Here is a 12,836-nt window from a genome sequence, read left to right as displayed (position 1 = left end):
TAATACTTGCTTCCTGATTCAAATGAACAATTTGATACTTGCTACCTGATTCAAATGAACAGTTTAATACTTTTTATCTGATTCAAATGAACAGTTTCATACTTGCTACCTGATTCAAATGAACAGTTTCATACTTGCTACCTGATTCAAATGAACAGTTTCATACTTGCTACCTGATTCAAATGAACAGTTTAATACTTGCTACCTGATTCAAATGAACAGTTTAATACTTGCTACCTGATTCAAATGAACAGTTTAATACTTGCTACCTGATTCAAATGAACAGTTTGATACTTGCTACTTGATTCAAATGAACAGTTTGATACTTGCTACCTGATTCAAATGAACCGTTTAATACTTGCTACCTGATTCAAATGAACAGTTTAATACTTGCTACCTGATTCAAATGAACAGTTTAATACTTGCTACCTGATTTAAATGAACAGTTTGATACTTGCTACCTGATTCAAATGAACAATTTGATACTTGCTTCCTGATTCAAATGAACAGTTTGATACTTGCTACCTGATTCAAATGAACAGTTTCATGCTTGCTACCTGATTCAAATGAACAGTTTGATACTTGCTTCCTGTTCAAATGAACAATTTAATACTTGCATCCTGATTCAAATGAACAATTTGATACTTGCTACCTGATTCAAATGAACAGTTTAATACTTGCTACCTGATTCAAATGAACAGTTTAATACTTGCTACCTGATTCAAATGAACAGTTTGATACTTGCTTCCTGATTCAAATGAACAGTTTGATACTTGCTACCTGATTCAAATGAACAGTTTGATTCCTTTTATCTGATTCAAAGCTGCAGTTTCATACTTGCTACCTGATTCAAATGAACAGTTTGATACTTGCTACCTGATTCAAATGAACAGTTTAATACTTGCTACCTGAGTCAAATGAACAGTTTGATACTTGCTTCCTGATTCAAATGAACAGTTTCATACTTGCTACCTGATTCAAATGAACAGTTTGATACCTTTTATCTGATTCAAAGCTGCAGTTTCATATTTGCTGTAACATTCAAATATACAGGTAGACACTTGATTGATTGATACCCAACTTGTAACTGAAGATTTATTGTGAAAGCTTTATTTCCGTGACATGAATCATGATAATATGATATATTTGTCAAGTGTGTAAACATTAGAATGAGTTAGGGATCATGAATATTGTTTGGATATTTTCATAAGGTTATGTCTTCAGTCTACAAAAGTATATTCTTCAAATATTCATGACCCCCAACATGTTTTTTTGCAGCATGTGAACTCATATTATGAATGGGTATTAAATTTATTTTGCCATATGAAATGGATACATTCAAATAAGTGCTGCCAGTTTCATAGAAAATGCTCAATATTGTAAGCAATAAAATCTTTTTATTATGATCACATTTATTGATTTTTTATTCCATTTGAATGTAAAGAATTTTCTGCTAGCCAGGGCACAACTATCTCTTTAAATGCTATGCAAGTGTTTGTACTTTATGATGTGATGTTTTAATCTGCTTAATAAATGGATCTTGTCACCATTGAGTCATGATCGCAGTCTTGTTAGAGTTGCTTCCCTTTAATTGGCTGCAACACACTTTGCCCTGATGTTCTGTCCGATGCTTCGATTGAACCAGCGAGACTATATAACGTTGTAGATTATCCCTATTGAACTGACTATATAGGTGACTCTGCGATGTCGTGACCGTAGTTGTGACGCTGTTCAAGGTTACAATGGTTCGCCTGTCTACCGGTGTATTTTATAGGTCGTCGTGATATCGCTGGAATATTTCTGAATGCGGCACAGACAAATGTTCTCTATTATTACAGAGCGTCTCATACATATTCAGCTAGTGACGGGATATTCCTCCCAAGGCGCACTGTGGACGCATACTTATTTCACACACAAATATTCCACACATATTTCACACCTAAAGTTTGATCGTATAAGCTTGACAAAGAAAGCACCAATAAATCTATTTTTGTACAGCAACCCAGCAACACCGCGTCAACACCATTTTTCGTGGGAGATGTTTTATTGTTTATGGACCGTTCATAATTTATGGCTTCGGGATTTGTGATGATTATGAACGGTCCCTTATTACATACTCTGATGAATGCAAGGTAAACTAGTGTGCATGAACTTTTAGCATACTGGTTAAGGTCCTGTTTACGTAAGGCAGATAGATTATCGATCTGAGACTCTCGAAGACAGGCTGATAAGGTCAAATTATATTTCTTGAACAATATGTTTGAAATATTCATCAGCTCATCTCATTTTTCAGTATGTGGTTACTGCATTTTGCTACATTAGTCAAGTCGAATATATACATTGATTACGCTGACAGCCAACAGCGCTTTTGAAATATAGAGCAGTTTTAAAAGAAACGCTTCATTTGAATCAACTAGAATTTGCATTTCATTTTATCACTGCTGTCTGCTGCATTATTTCCCATCACCAGTCGCCTTATTTATGTTTCAACTTTTGCGTTCATTTCTTGTGATTTCTGCCTATATTCCAGCGTCCGAGTCGGTTGTCTGCAAGGTGTCTTTAAAGAAAACGTGTTACACAGAGAAGTTAATTTGCGAGCGAAACAAATATTTTTCTTATCGACGATGACAGTGAATAAGATGATGATACCATGATGCATGACAAAACCTAGATGCTTGATTGGCATTTTAGAAGATGCTATTTGATGAATATAGAGATACTTTTCTGGGTTACATCTTCTTTTTATTCTTGAGTACAGCGTTTTCAGTTTTACCTGATGATGGGGCCAGAACAAGCCCTGAAACGTTGTACTCAAGAATAAAAAGAAGATGTAACCCAGAAAAGTCTCTATGTTCATGACAATATTTACCTATTCCTGGTAACGATTCTGAAGGCAACGCCAAATTATCTGTTCTGCTTAAATTCTTGCTGCAGTCATTTTCACCTGAGTGAGTGAGTTTAGTTTTACGCCACACTCAGCAATATTCCAGCTATGTGGCGGTGATCTGTAAATAATCGAGTCTGGACCAGACAATCCAGTGATCAACATCATGAGCATCGATCTGCGCAATTGGGAACCGATGACATGTGTCAACCAAGTCAGCGAGCCTGACCACCCGATCGGGTTAGTCGCCTTCTCAAGACAAGCATGGGTTACTGAAGGCTCATTGTAACCCGGACCGTCACGGGTCGAATGAAACTAGAGATATCATCAATAGTGTTTTCAGATATCTTGAACTGAATTGAAGATATCTTGAACTGAACTGAAGATATCTTGAAATAAGTTAAAGCCACCTCGAATAGAGATAATTATGGGTATCGTCAATGAAATGCATGATATCGCAAAATGAATTAATGATATGATGAATCATATGAATGATATCCTGAACAGAATTGTTGATATCTTAAATTGAACTGGAGATATCTTGACATGAATTAAAGATGTGTCAAATAGAGATAGTATACTGAAAAATGTCTCATATATATTAGTTGTTTTAAAGATTTCTTGCATTGAAGATAACTTGAAATGAATTAAAGACATCTCGAATAGAAATCCTTGATATCGTGAAAGGAATTAAGGATATGATGAAGCATATTGACGATATCTTGAAAAGAATTGCTGATATTTTGAATTGATTTGGCGATAATGTGACATGAATTAAAGATATGTCGGAGATAGTATACTGACAAATTACTGATATCTTAAGTGTTTTACAGATATCTTGAATTCAGTTAAAAATATCTTGAAATAAATTAACGACATCTCGAATAGAGATAATTATAGATATCTGCAATGAAATTCATGATATTGCGAAATGATATGATGAAGCATACTAATGACATCTTGAAAAGAATTGCTCATATCTTGAATTGAATGGGAGATATCTTGACATGAATTAAAGATATCATGAGATAATTTTTCCGTTCTTTCCTGTTACTTGCATTATAGATATCAATAATTGATTTATAGATATCTTCAAAATTATTACTGATATCTATAATGTGATTGTAGATATCTGTAACGGACAGAAAAAGATATATCTCTAAATGAGTTAAAAATATTATTGAATGCGTTTGTGGATATGTATAAATTATTTCAAGATATCTTGAATTCAATGAGAGTGAAAATATTTTTAGGCAGCTTTCAGTAAAATTCTAGCAATATCACATGTCACCGGATTTCTGCTATGTGGACTGTGCTGGACGTGGACGCGGTAACATCGTGCTGTGAAAGATACAAGCTCATTGATCTGATTTTAATGAGATTGTGATAGACACGTCTGAAGTATATATACAAACCGAAACATGAGTCTGATTAACCTATTCAGTCAATGACCTACTTTTCAGCCGATCCGAATTTTCTTGTGTGAAAGTGAAAATATGCATCACAAACAACTATGGTTACACTGAATTCCGATTCCTTGTTCCATAAAAAAATGGTAGTTATAAATGAATTTTAATTTAAACTTTGATAACATCGTATTTCTATATTTTATGGCGAGGTGTTGGCAGCATGACCTTAACTAAGACGTCACAGACTGCCCCAGTTTGATGAGGTCGTAAAATGATTCACAATGCATCTGGCTCACTGGTTACACCTGTTATGTGCGTTTTGCGCTTATTCAGTGTAGTTCTGTAACGCACAATGTGATTGATATAATATCCAGTCCGTACCAGACCGCCAAGCTTTTCTAGCGGCAGAGCCTCGTTTTGAGATTTCCACGATTTCCAGGTTTCTGTTTGTCAGTGCTCGCGGTACGACAGAGCACGCTTCACGACATGTTTGCAAGGATTATAAGGAGCATAGTGTTGCAAGATACAAGTGCTTAGATGTATCAAATAATACTGATTAATATTTATGTATCCTGTTAAATGAATTGGTCTCAAAATTCTGGACTGGTTATTGTACTAAGTTGCGCAATAGGATGGAACCGAGACGAGACTGTTGTGTAATCAATGTTTTGACTTGGGCTATTATGAACCTCACTGGACATTGGTTTTTAACGAGTTAGACATTGTGTAGAAAGCTGTGTCCACAGCCATGGCTAATGGTATATTCTTGCCATAAGCAATCATACGGAATGTCCTAGACCATTTAATACTAGGTACATCTGGATACATTGTCCAGTGGAGGTTCTAGGTCTATGACCCCTGCCATCGTGATTCCCTGAGGGAGACAATCCTGGTGACTGGCGATCTATTGCCCCAGACACATCCAAGACATGAGGGACTGCAGACAAAGCCTGACCTATTCTTTAGCCTCCATTCCTACATGTAATTGTGACTCGTGAGGAGACGTGTATTTTTGTCCGCAGATTCGCTTCTCACTTCCTGTGTCAGTTAAACTATATTCTGTGTTCTTTTACGATAGTACTTTGGTATTGCTGAAAGCAACATACATGTAAATGTTTGCAGGCAGAAACATTTCTCAGTGGGAATACAAATTAAACGAAAGCTGCCTTTCTGTTGACTAAGACGACCTTGTGGCGTTTGTTTTGTTTTCGATGGTCAGCAACTGAGCAATTGATTATGTAATCTTAGATGCATTACATTTGTAAACGTTACTTTCATGATGGTGCTCTCTAGTTTGGGACACATCCGTCTCTCATTACGTCGGACATTGCCCAATGTCAAACCAGGCAGACCACAGGGTCTAATTAAGCCTCCGGAAGAGACTGTGCAGAATAACATCCAGAAACACCCGCAACAAGATTCAAGGGTCCCTGCTCCACATCCTAGATTGGTCTTGATAATCAACCTTTGTCTCCTCATGATGTGATCCTAAAACAGTATATCGAACTACATGTATGTGGAAAAGGGAAATTCAACAGGGACAACCCGTGGAGTTTGAAATGAAAGCAGGGCATTGATATCTGAAGGTGACGTGTGGACTTTCGTCACCGCCAAGATGCTAAAGGTCATGACTCCGTGCACGTACTTACAGCCTCAGCTTCAGACAAGTGCCCTGAAACTTCCAGCGTTTTGTCAAGCAACGGATGAAACGTGAACGAGATTAGAAGTGGCACCCTATTACAGCGTTTAAAATTCCCGCCTGTCCGACCGTCCGAAACGGTTTGTTTTCATCTCGGACGGTCAAATTTCAAGTAGCCTGTCCGGTGGTCTGGTAGATATTTTTACCCCTAATACCGTCACCCCTAAAAGTAAATATTTCACATTATCAGAGAGGTTCTCTTGTCGCCAGTTTGAGGTGTTTAAGATATTATGATAATTATGTTAAACTACTTACGATTGGACAGTTCATGTTACGATAACCAATCACAACATGTGTAGTTTCTGTTTACTCAAACTTGGTGTATTGCCTGTTAGTGTTATGTAGTTTATTGCGATGCCTACAAACAGTGAATGGAGCTTGCGTGAGTTGGAGATGGTAAATGGTACTCGTTATCATGAGGCCACACGATGTTACGGAAACTTGTCAGGCTTCCTTCAGTAAAGTATTCAGAAACCTGATTTGTTTATAATTTTATTGTTGAAAACCGGACAGGCAAGTTCGTATCCGGACAGGTAATTTTTTTAAGTTACCAGTCCGGTTGTCTGGTTTGGAAGTTTGTGAGTTATAAACGCTGCCCTATTACTAGGGCTGCGCAATATAATCGGTTTACCGGTATTTACCGGTTCAGACATGAAAACGATACGTATTGCGATACGCTGATCGAAAACCGGTATTTTGACTTGCATTCGGAAAACTTCGTAACACTCGGAAATGTACGGATATGGCCTTGTTTCATTTGTGCCAAAATATTATTCACATTTTTATTTTATCATGATTAAAAGTTGTTATTAAAGCTTAATCAAGCCTAGTGATTGTGTTGTGTTTTTGCTCAATAAATCAAGAAGTAACTCGATTATAAGTAGTTTTTTGTTTAAAAATACTTCATGCAATATATCGCAATATGAAAATTCTCTGCAATACCCACCCCTACCTATTACCCAAGCATTGTGTCTCTTTCATCGGATTCGAAGGCTGCAATATATACATATTAACATTAATCAAGCACCACCCACTACAAAACGAGAAACACTAGACATGTTGTATATGCTTTGCAAACCAATTTCCTCGTATTAAAATGGTAACTGTAATATTTTACAAATATTAAAACAAAAACAAATCTGATCAGAAACGTTCCCTCAGATCAGCAGCAAACAGCCTCGTTGTTATGGCACTTGTAGAATGCATGTGATGTAAATATGTGAGCCATATCTTTTTAGATTTTGTGTGGATTACATGCTTCAGCTTGGTTCCCTAAGGTTGGCTGCGCCTCCTGTACTCTGTTGTTGCACAAGCGCAGCCAATGCAGGAAACCAGAGTGTAAATGAGTGCGTGATGAAACGATTCAGTTTCATGTCGGAATTGTGGCAATAATGTCATTTTGGACAAAGAAACTGTCCGTGTGCGCACATATTTATGTATCGTGGCACTGCAGCCTCGAAATGGAAATAAAAAAGACCAGCAAAACATTTATCAGTGAAGTTAAAAGAAAAGGTTTTCATGCCTTGGGGGTGCCCGCCTCCATTATCAGCCTGACCATCGAAACGGAAAAAGCCTGATTATTTATGTCATATACATTTAATGGTATAGAAACGGCACACTATTTGGTTATTCTTTTATTGATGTACTTTGAGCAGGTGCAGAGGCACGGAAAGATACCGTTCCGGAGGAATGGTACGTAAAAACTAATTGAGGTAAAAAACAGATGTGATTAATTTGTTACTTTGAGCGTTGCGACTATTGGAGATGTGCCATAGATAAAAGATTGCAGAAACTAAGAGTTTTTCCTTAACGTAGCGTTTTGCCTTGAACCTTTTAAAAAATGTTGACGTTGAAAAAAGGCTGTGGTTAGTTCGACTCGTAATATCTGTGTGTCTTGTCTCTTGCAACAGCAAAGTTGCTTCAATGGTATCATGCGTGCCATGTACTGTTTGATGGTTTGGTGTTCTTCATCAGCACGGTGGATATATAGTAAACATTATCTTGGCTGCCTGGTGGAGTAAGTAATCGCGTCTAAATCAGAAAATAACGTTGATCGTTTGTTCTTTAATGCCGTTGTAAGTAACTGAGTCTGGGACAGATAATCCAGTGATGTGATTAAACATCGATCTGGGATAACAAAATCCAACTTGGATACCATGATGTATGTTAACTGAGGCACCGATCTGAAGATCTCATCAGTTTGCTTTCTTCTTTTGCATGAGTTTAGGATTATCTGAAATATTTCTAGATTTCCCCAGTTCGCTACGTTATGTGGACCGTAAAACCAAATACATCTTTACAAAAACGTTTACCTCTCTTGCATTCAGAACTTCTATCAATAATCTGCAAATATGAATAGCTTCATACCACCCGTGAAGGTGCGAGGCTCTCAAACCAAGACATCTTCATTATATTCCCATTATATATTAGAGGTGGCCGAGTATTTCTACATTCTCCAGACCGATGACTCCATCAGCATTAAAACATCTTTTTATAATACGGTGTGATCACCTGTTGTTTGAAGAGATTAGCATGGTCCAGTGACCTGGAACCTTAAAACAATACCTGCTAGCATACTGGGGACACCCCGTCCTCACATTGGCCACACAGCTTGAAAAAAACAAGGGTGCAGACGTTCTCACACTGCTAATTACCTCCCAATTAGCAAGTGCTGAGATTACCAGTAACAGGATGTTAGTTGTCAACTGGCCATTGACAGGTTGATTGGCTATTTTAGTCCAGTATGGGGACATGATGTCGGATTGTACAGATTAATAGTGTCAATGGGACCAGAAAATGGTGTTGGAATTCGGAATGTACAGATGTCGGATAATAATTCAATGTTTAAATGATGATAATATAGAAGAACGCTGCCGGGACCAAAAAATATGTCGGAATTTACAGATTGTCGGATAATTCAGATGTCGGATTATACAGAGTCCACTGTATACTGAACATCATTGAAAACGCACCAGTCTAAAATTGTCCATATTTTCATCAAAATGGATTTCAGCATGACAATCATCAATGACTATAACTAACATGAAGTCGAAGGGCATGTCCAGTTGAATAAATGCTTTAGAAACAAATTCCTGTCCACAGTATGACTCTTAATTCCAAAATGCATCAACATTGCTTCACTAACGATTGTGAAACGAGGACAGAGATGCCGAGGTTAACACCTCACGAAAGAGAACGTGCACTAGGCAAGATTCAGGTTGGCACCAGCAGCAGGGATATTGCTCGACAACTTGGACTTAGCCACTTCACCATCGTTAGGCTTCATAGACGACATCAGTAGATAGGCAGCACCCGTGACCTTCAATGACCTTGGCAACAACGTGTTACGACGCTCCATTAGGATCGCCATATTGACCTTGTCCATATCAGTGATTGAACACTGCCGACTGCCAGGCCTGCTGCACTAGTTCAAGGTTGACGTGGGGGTCATCAGCGCTGACTCCATGCGACGCCGTCTACATGCTACAGACCTCCATGCTCGACGTCCTTACGTTGGACCACTTCTGACTGGCAGTTACCGCAATGAGCGTATACAATGGGCTAGCAGGCATTTTCAGTAAAGGTTACAACAATGGCATGGTGCGGTAGTCACTGACGAGTCACGTCTTCATCTACGTAGAGCTGACGGCCGATTACGTGTTTGGCGTAGACGTTTTGATGAGAGTGCTGATGAGAGTGTGGTTTAGTCAGACCTTTGGGTGGTGGGAGTGTCATGGTCTGGGGTGAAATAAATTACAATCACAGGACTGCTTTCATGTCTGTCAAGGGAGAGTTAATGCCCTTTATTACCGTGAGCAGATTCTTCAGAATCACATTGTATCTGTCTTCAATCACCACCAAGATGTCCATACTTTTCAACAGGACAACGCACGGGCACACACAACATGACTTTCCATGCAGTATCTGGCCCAGCAACACATCCAGGTTATTCATTGGCCAGCACAGTCGCCAGAGGTATCCCCCATGGAGCACTTGTGGGACGAAATTGGTCAAAGTCTTTCGTGGCGACAACAGATGCGAAACATCCGGGAACTTGAGGCTGCACTACTGCAGAAGTTGAATGCCGTCCTCAAGGACTCTATTCGGTCGCTTATTGACTCAATTGGGAGACGTTGAACTGCATGTGTCTATGCAAATGGCGGTCACACGTGATATTGACTTTTCGATTTGACCCCACGTGTGTTTGATCCTTTCTGACTGTGGAACATTTCAATGAATGAGCGTCTTTTCTGTGTTGTTGTTTTTGTCAGTCGTCCATCTGTTATTTTACACTTAAACAATATCAATTCCTTACACGTGCTTTTAATAATCTGAACTTTTATAAGTGGTGCGTTTTCAATTGTGTTCAGTATATATAGCATGAATGATCAAATACTTCAACATTCTACAGACCGACGTCCGCATTAAATGATCCACACTGAAACATCTGTCAGGATTTTTAATTGCCTTCAAAATGTATTTCTTGGTAGTACTTAACTATCTTGCCTCTATATACAAACATGTCTTGTGTTATTATTATATGTTTTATGACACAGAATACTGTCATTATGAGCCGTTTTGTATGTTTTGCCTGTGAACTGTTTTGAAATTTAGGCTTAATAACACCGACGGTGGTTGCGTTTTAGAAGAATCCGAATCCACCAAACACTAATGTGTGGGTTTCACCCAATACTCGCCAAAGAAAGCTCAGTCAGCTATAAACAATATAACCACCACATGGCTTGGAAAACGATTACTCCAGCAAACAGTCTAGCAGTCCTCTCGGACGAGCATCTTATTAAAAGCTAACTTCACTGGAATCATTGACAAACTGGATCCTATAAACGTGTTAATGACTGTCCTTTCAAAACCTCCTTCACAATCTTAGCTCTAATCAGGTTTACAAGCAGTTCTACTGTAATGAGAAACATTCAGGTATTGCATTCGAGTTTGTTAATATTGTTATGTCCTTTTACCCATGTATAATCGCAATGCTCATCCTTGTAGTGGGTCATACAACCCTCTTATTATCTGCTAATAAAGTTACCGATATACTAGAATATTGTGTGACTGAACTTGATTCGTTGGGATAGGGTTAGCCAAGTCTTAAAATGCGCTATGATTAGTCAAGGTTTGTGTCCCTTTGGTACGCTAGGAACAAAAATATTTGGGTTTGAATCCCTGGTTATGTTTATAAATTTGTCAGCACTATCCTCCCGCCTACATCGAAGTGGTAAACGCTTGAGACTACCATCCAGCAGATTTTAACACATTAATTTCAAAGCGGACCAGGACACTGACGTCAATATATGAGTCATTTTCAAAATTCGTGCATATTTCACGTAGGCAAAAATTGTAAATTTTGTTTACTTGTTTTACCTGGAAATGTTGATTACATTCATAGTATTCTGAATATACAAAACATAAATTATGCAAGGTTAAGAACATTTCATTTTTCATATTTTACCCTTTTTATTAGAAATTTCACAAAATTGCGTCACTAGCGTTACGAAATTTGTAACGGCATTTTGAAAAGAAAAAAAATCCAAAAATGATATTCCTTTAATGTACATAAAAATTAAAATATTTAGTTTGACAACATAACATGGGTAATGAGTTTTGAAAATTTATATTTATTGCTTGGAAGGGGCCACAAGCCAAGCAATTCATTTCTCTTCTGATTTGCAAATATAAAGTAATATGTCGCACAAAATTCATGAATATGAATTATATCATGCTTACTTGAAGCTCTACTACCAAACATACTTGCAATACAAATTGCAAACATAAACAGATAAATCAGTTTTAATTGAGTAAGGAAAATGATAATGTTATGGCATGGACATTGGCATTAATTGTTACGGTAGTGACATTTTTATTAATAGCCAGTTTTGTATGTTTACTTTAAAAGATAATTTGATTAAATTTGTCAGTCAGATATTTCAGAATGTTTGAAGAATATGTAATAGGCAAAAGATTTACTTATGGATGTCACTGTCATGTAAAAAACAGGTAAAGACTGCATTTACGGTAGTGACATTGTGACGGTATATAACATCACTACAGTAACGGCCATATCTAAGCCGCGTTCTTCTTTGTCACAGCCGTTACACTAGGAACCTTGTCCTTACCGTAACAACAAAAGCATACTTATATGCTTATTGATTTTGTTCATTTGATACAAAAGTTTTATGTTAAATAATATTCCAAAACATTTGATTTCTTTGAATTGAAAATTTAGATACAAACAACATAAAACTAGAAAAAAAATGTCACTGCCGTCACAAAATCTGTCCTTACCGAAACAAAACCCATGATAACGGCAGTGACCGTAACGGTAGTGACAGCCACTAACAATAACTGGTCCCCAAAGTTGACAGTCACAAGTTGGTCACAAAATTAACCGGTTTCAGAGGTAACCACCGTAACGGTTAGGACTTGCAGAAATCTCAGATATCATTTTGTACACACATTTTTGCGATAAAATTCAGAAAAATGATTTTTTTGTATCTTGACAGCCATGTTCCCTCACTGCCATTGCTTGCAAATATGAAGTAGAATTAGAAGACAGTACAGGGAATAATCAGTATTGCATTGTTGCATTGGGGTTTGTTACGGTAGTGACATCAAACCTTGTGACAAAGTTTGACCTTTTTCTACAAAATATTTTTCCATACATAAAAGACCAAACAACGCCAAGCATGTAGCTGTAACACCATTGATTATGATAATATCTTTTGAAAAACATGAAAAAGACCCCAAAAAAGTCAAATTGCACATCGGCCACTGGAGTTGTGACACATGTAAATTGAGTAAAATTGAGTGGTTTTGGAGGTTTAAAATA

Source organism: Haliotis rubra, unplaced genomic scaffold (assembly GCF_003918875.1).
Source record: "Haliotis rubra isolate DU_JTF1 unplaced genomic scaffold, ASM391887v1 Scf142, whole genome shotgun sequence".
Classification (NCBI taxonomy): domain Eukaryota; kingdom Metazoa; phylum Mollusca; class Gastropoda; order Lepetellida; family Haliotidae; genus Haliotis; species Haliotis rubra.
This window is presented reverse-complemented; position numbering follows the sequence as displayed.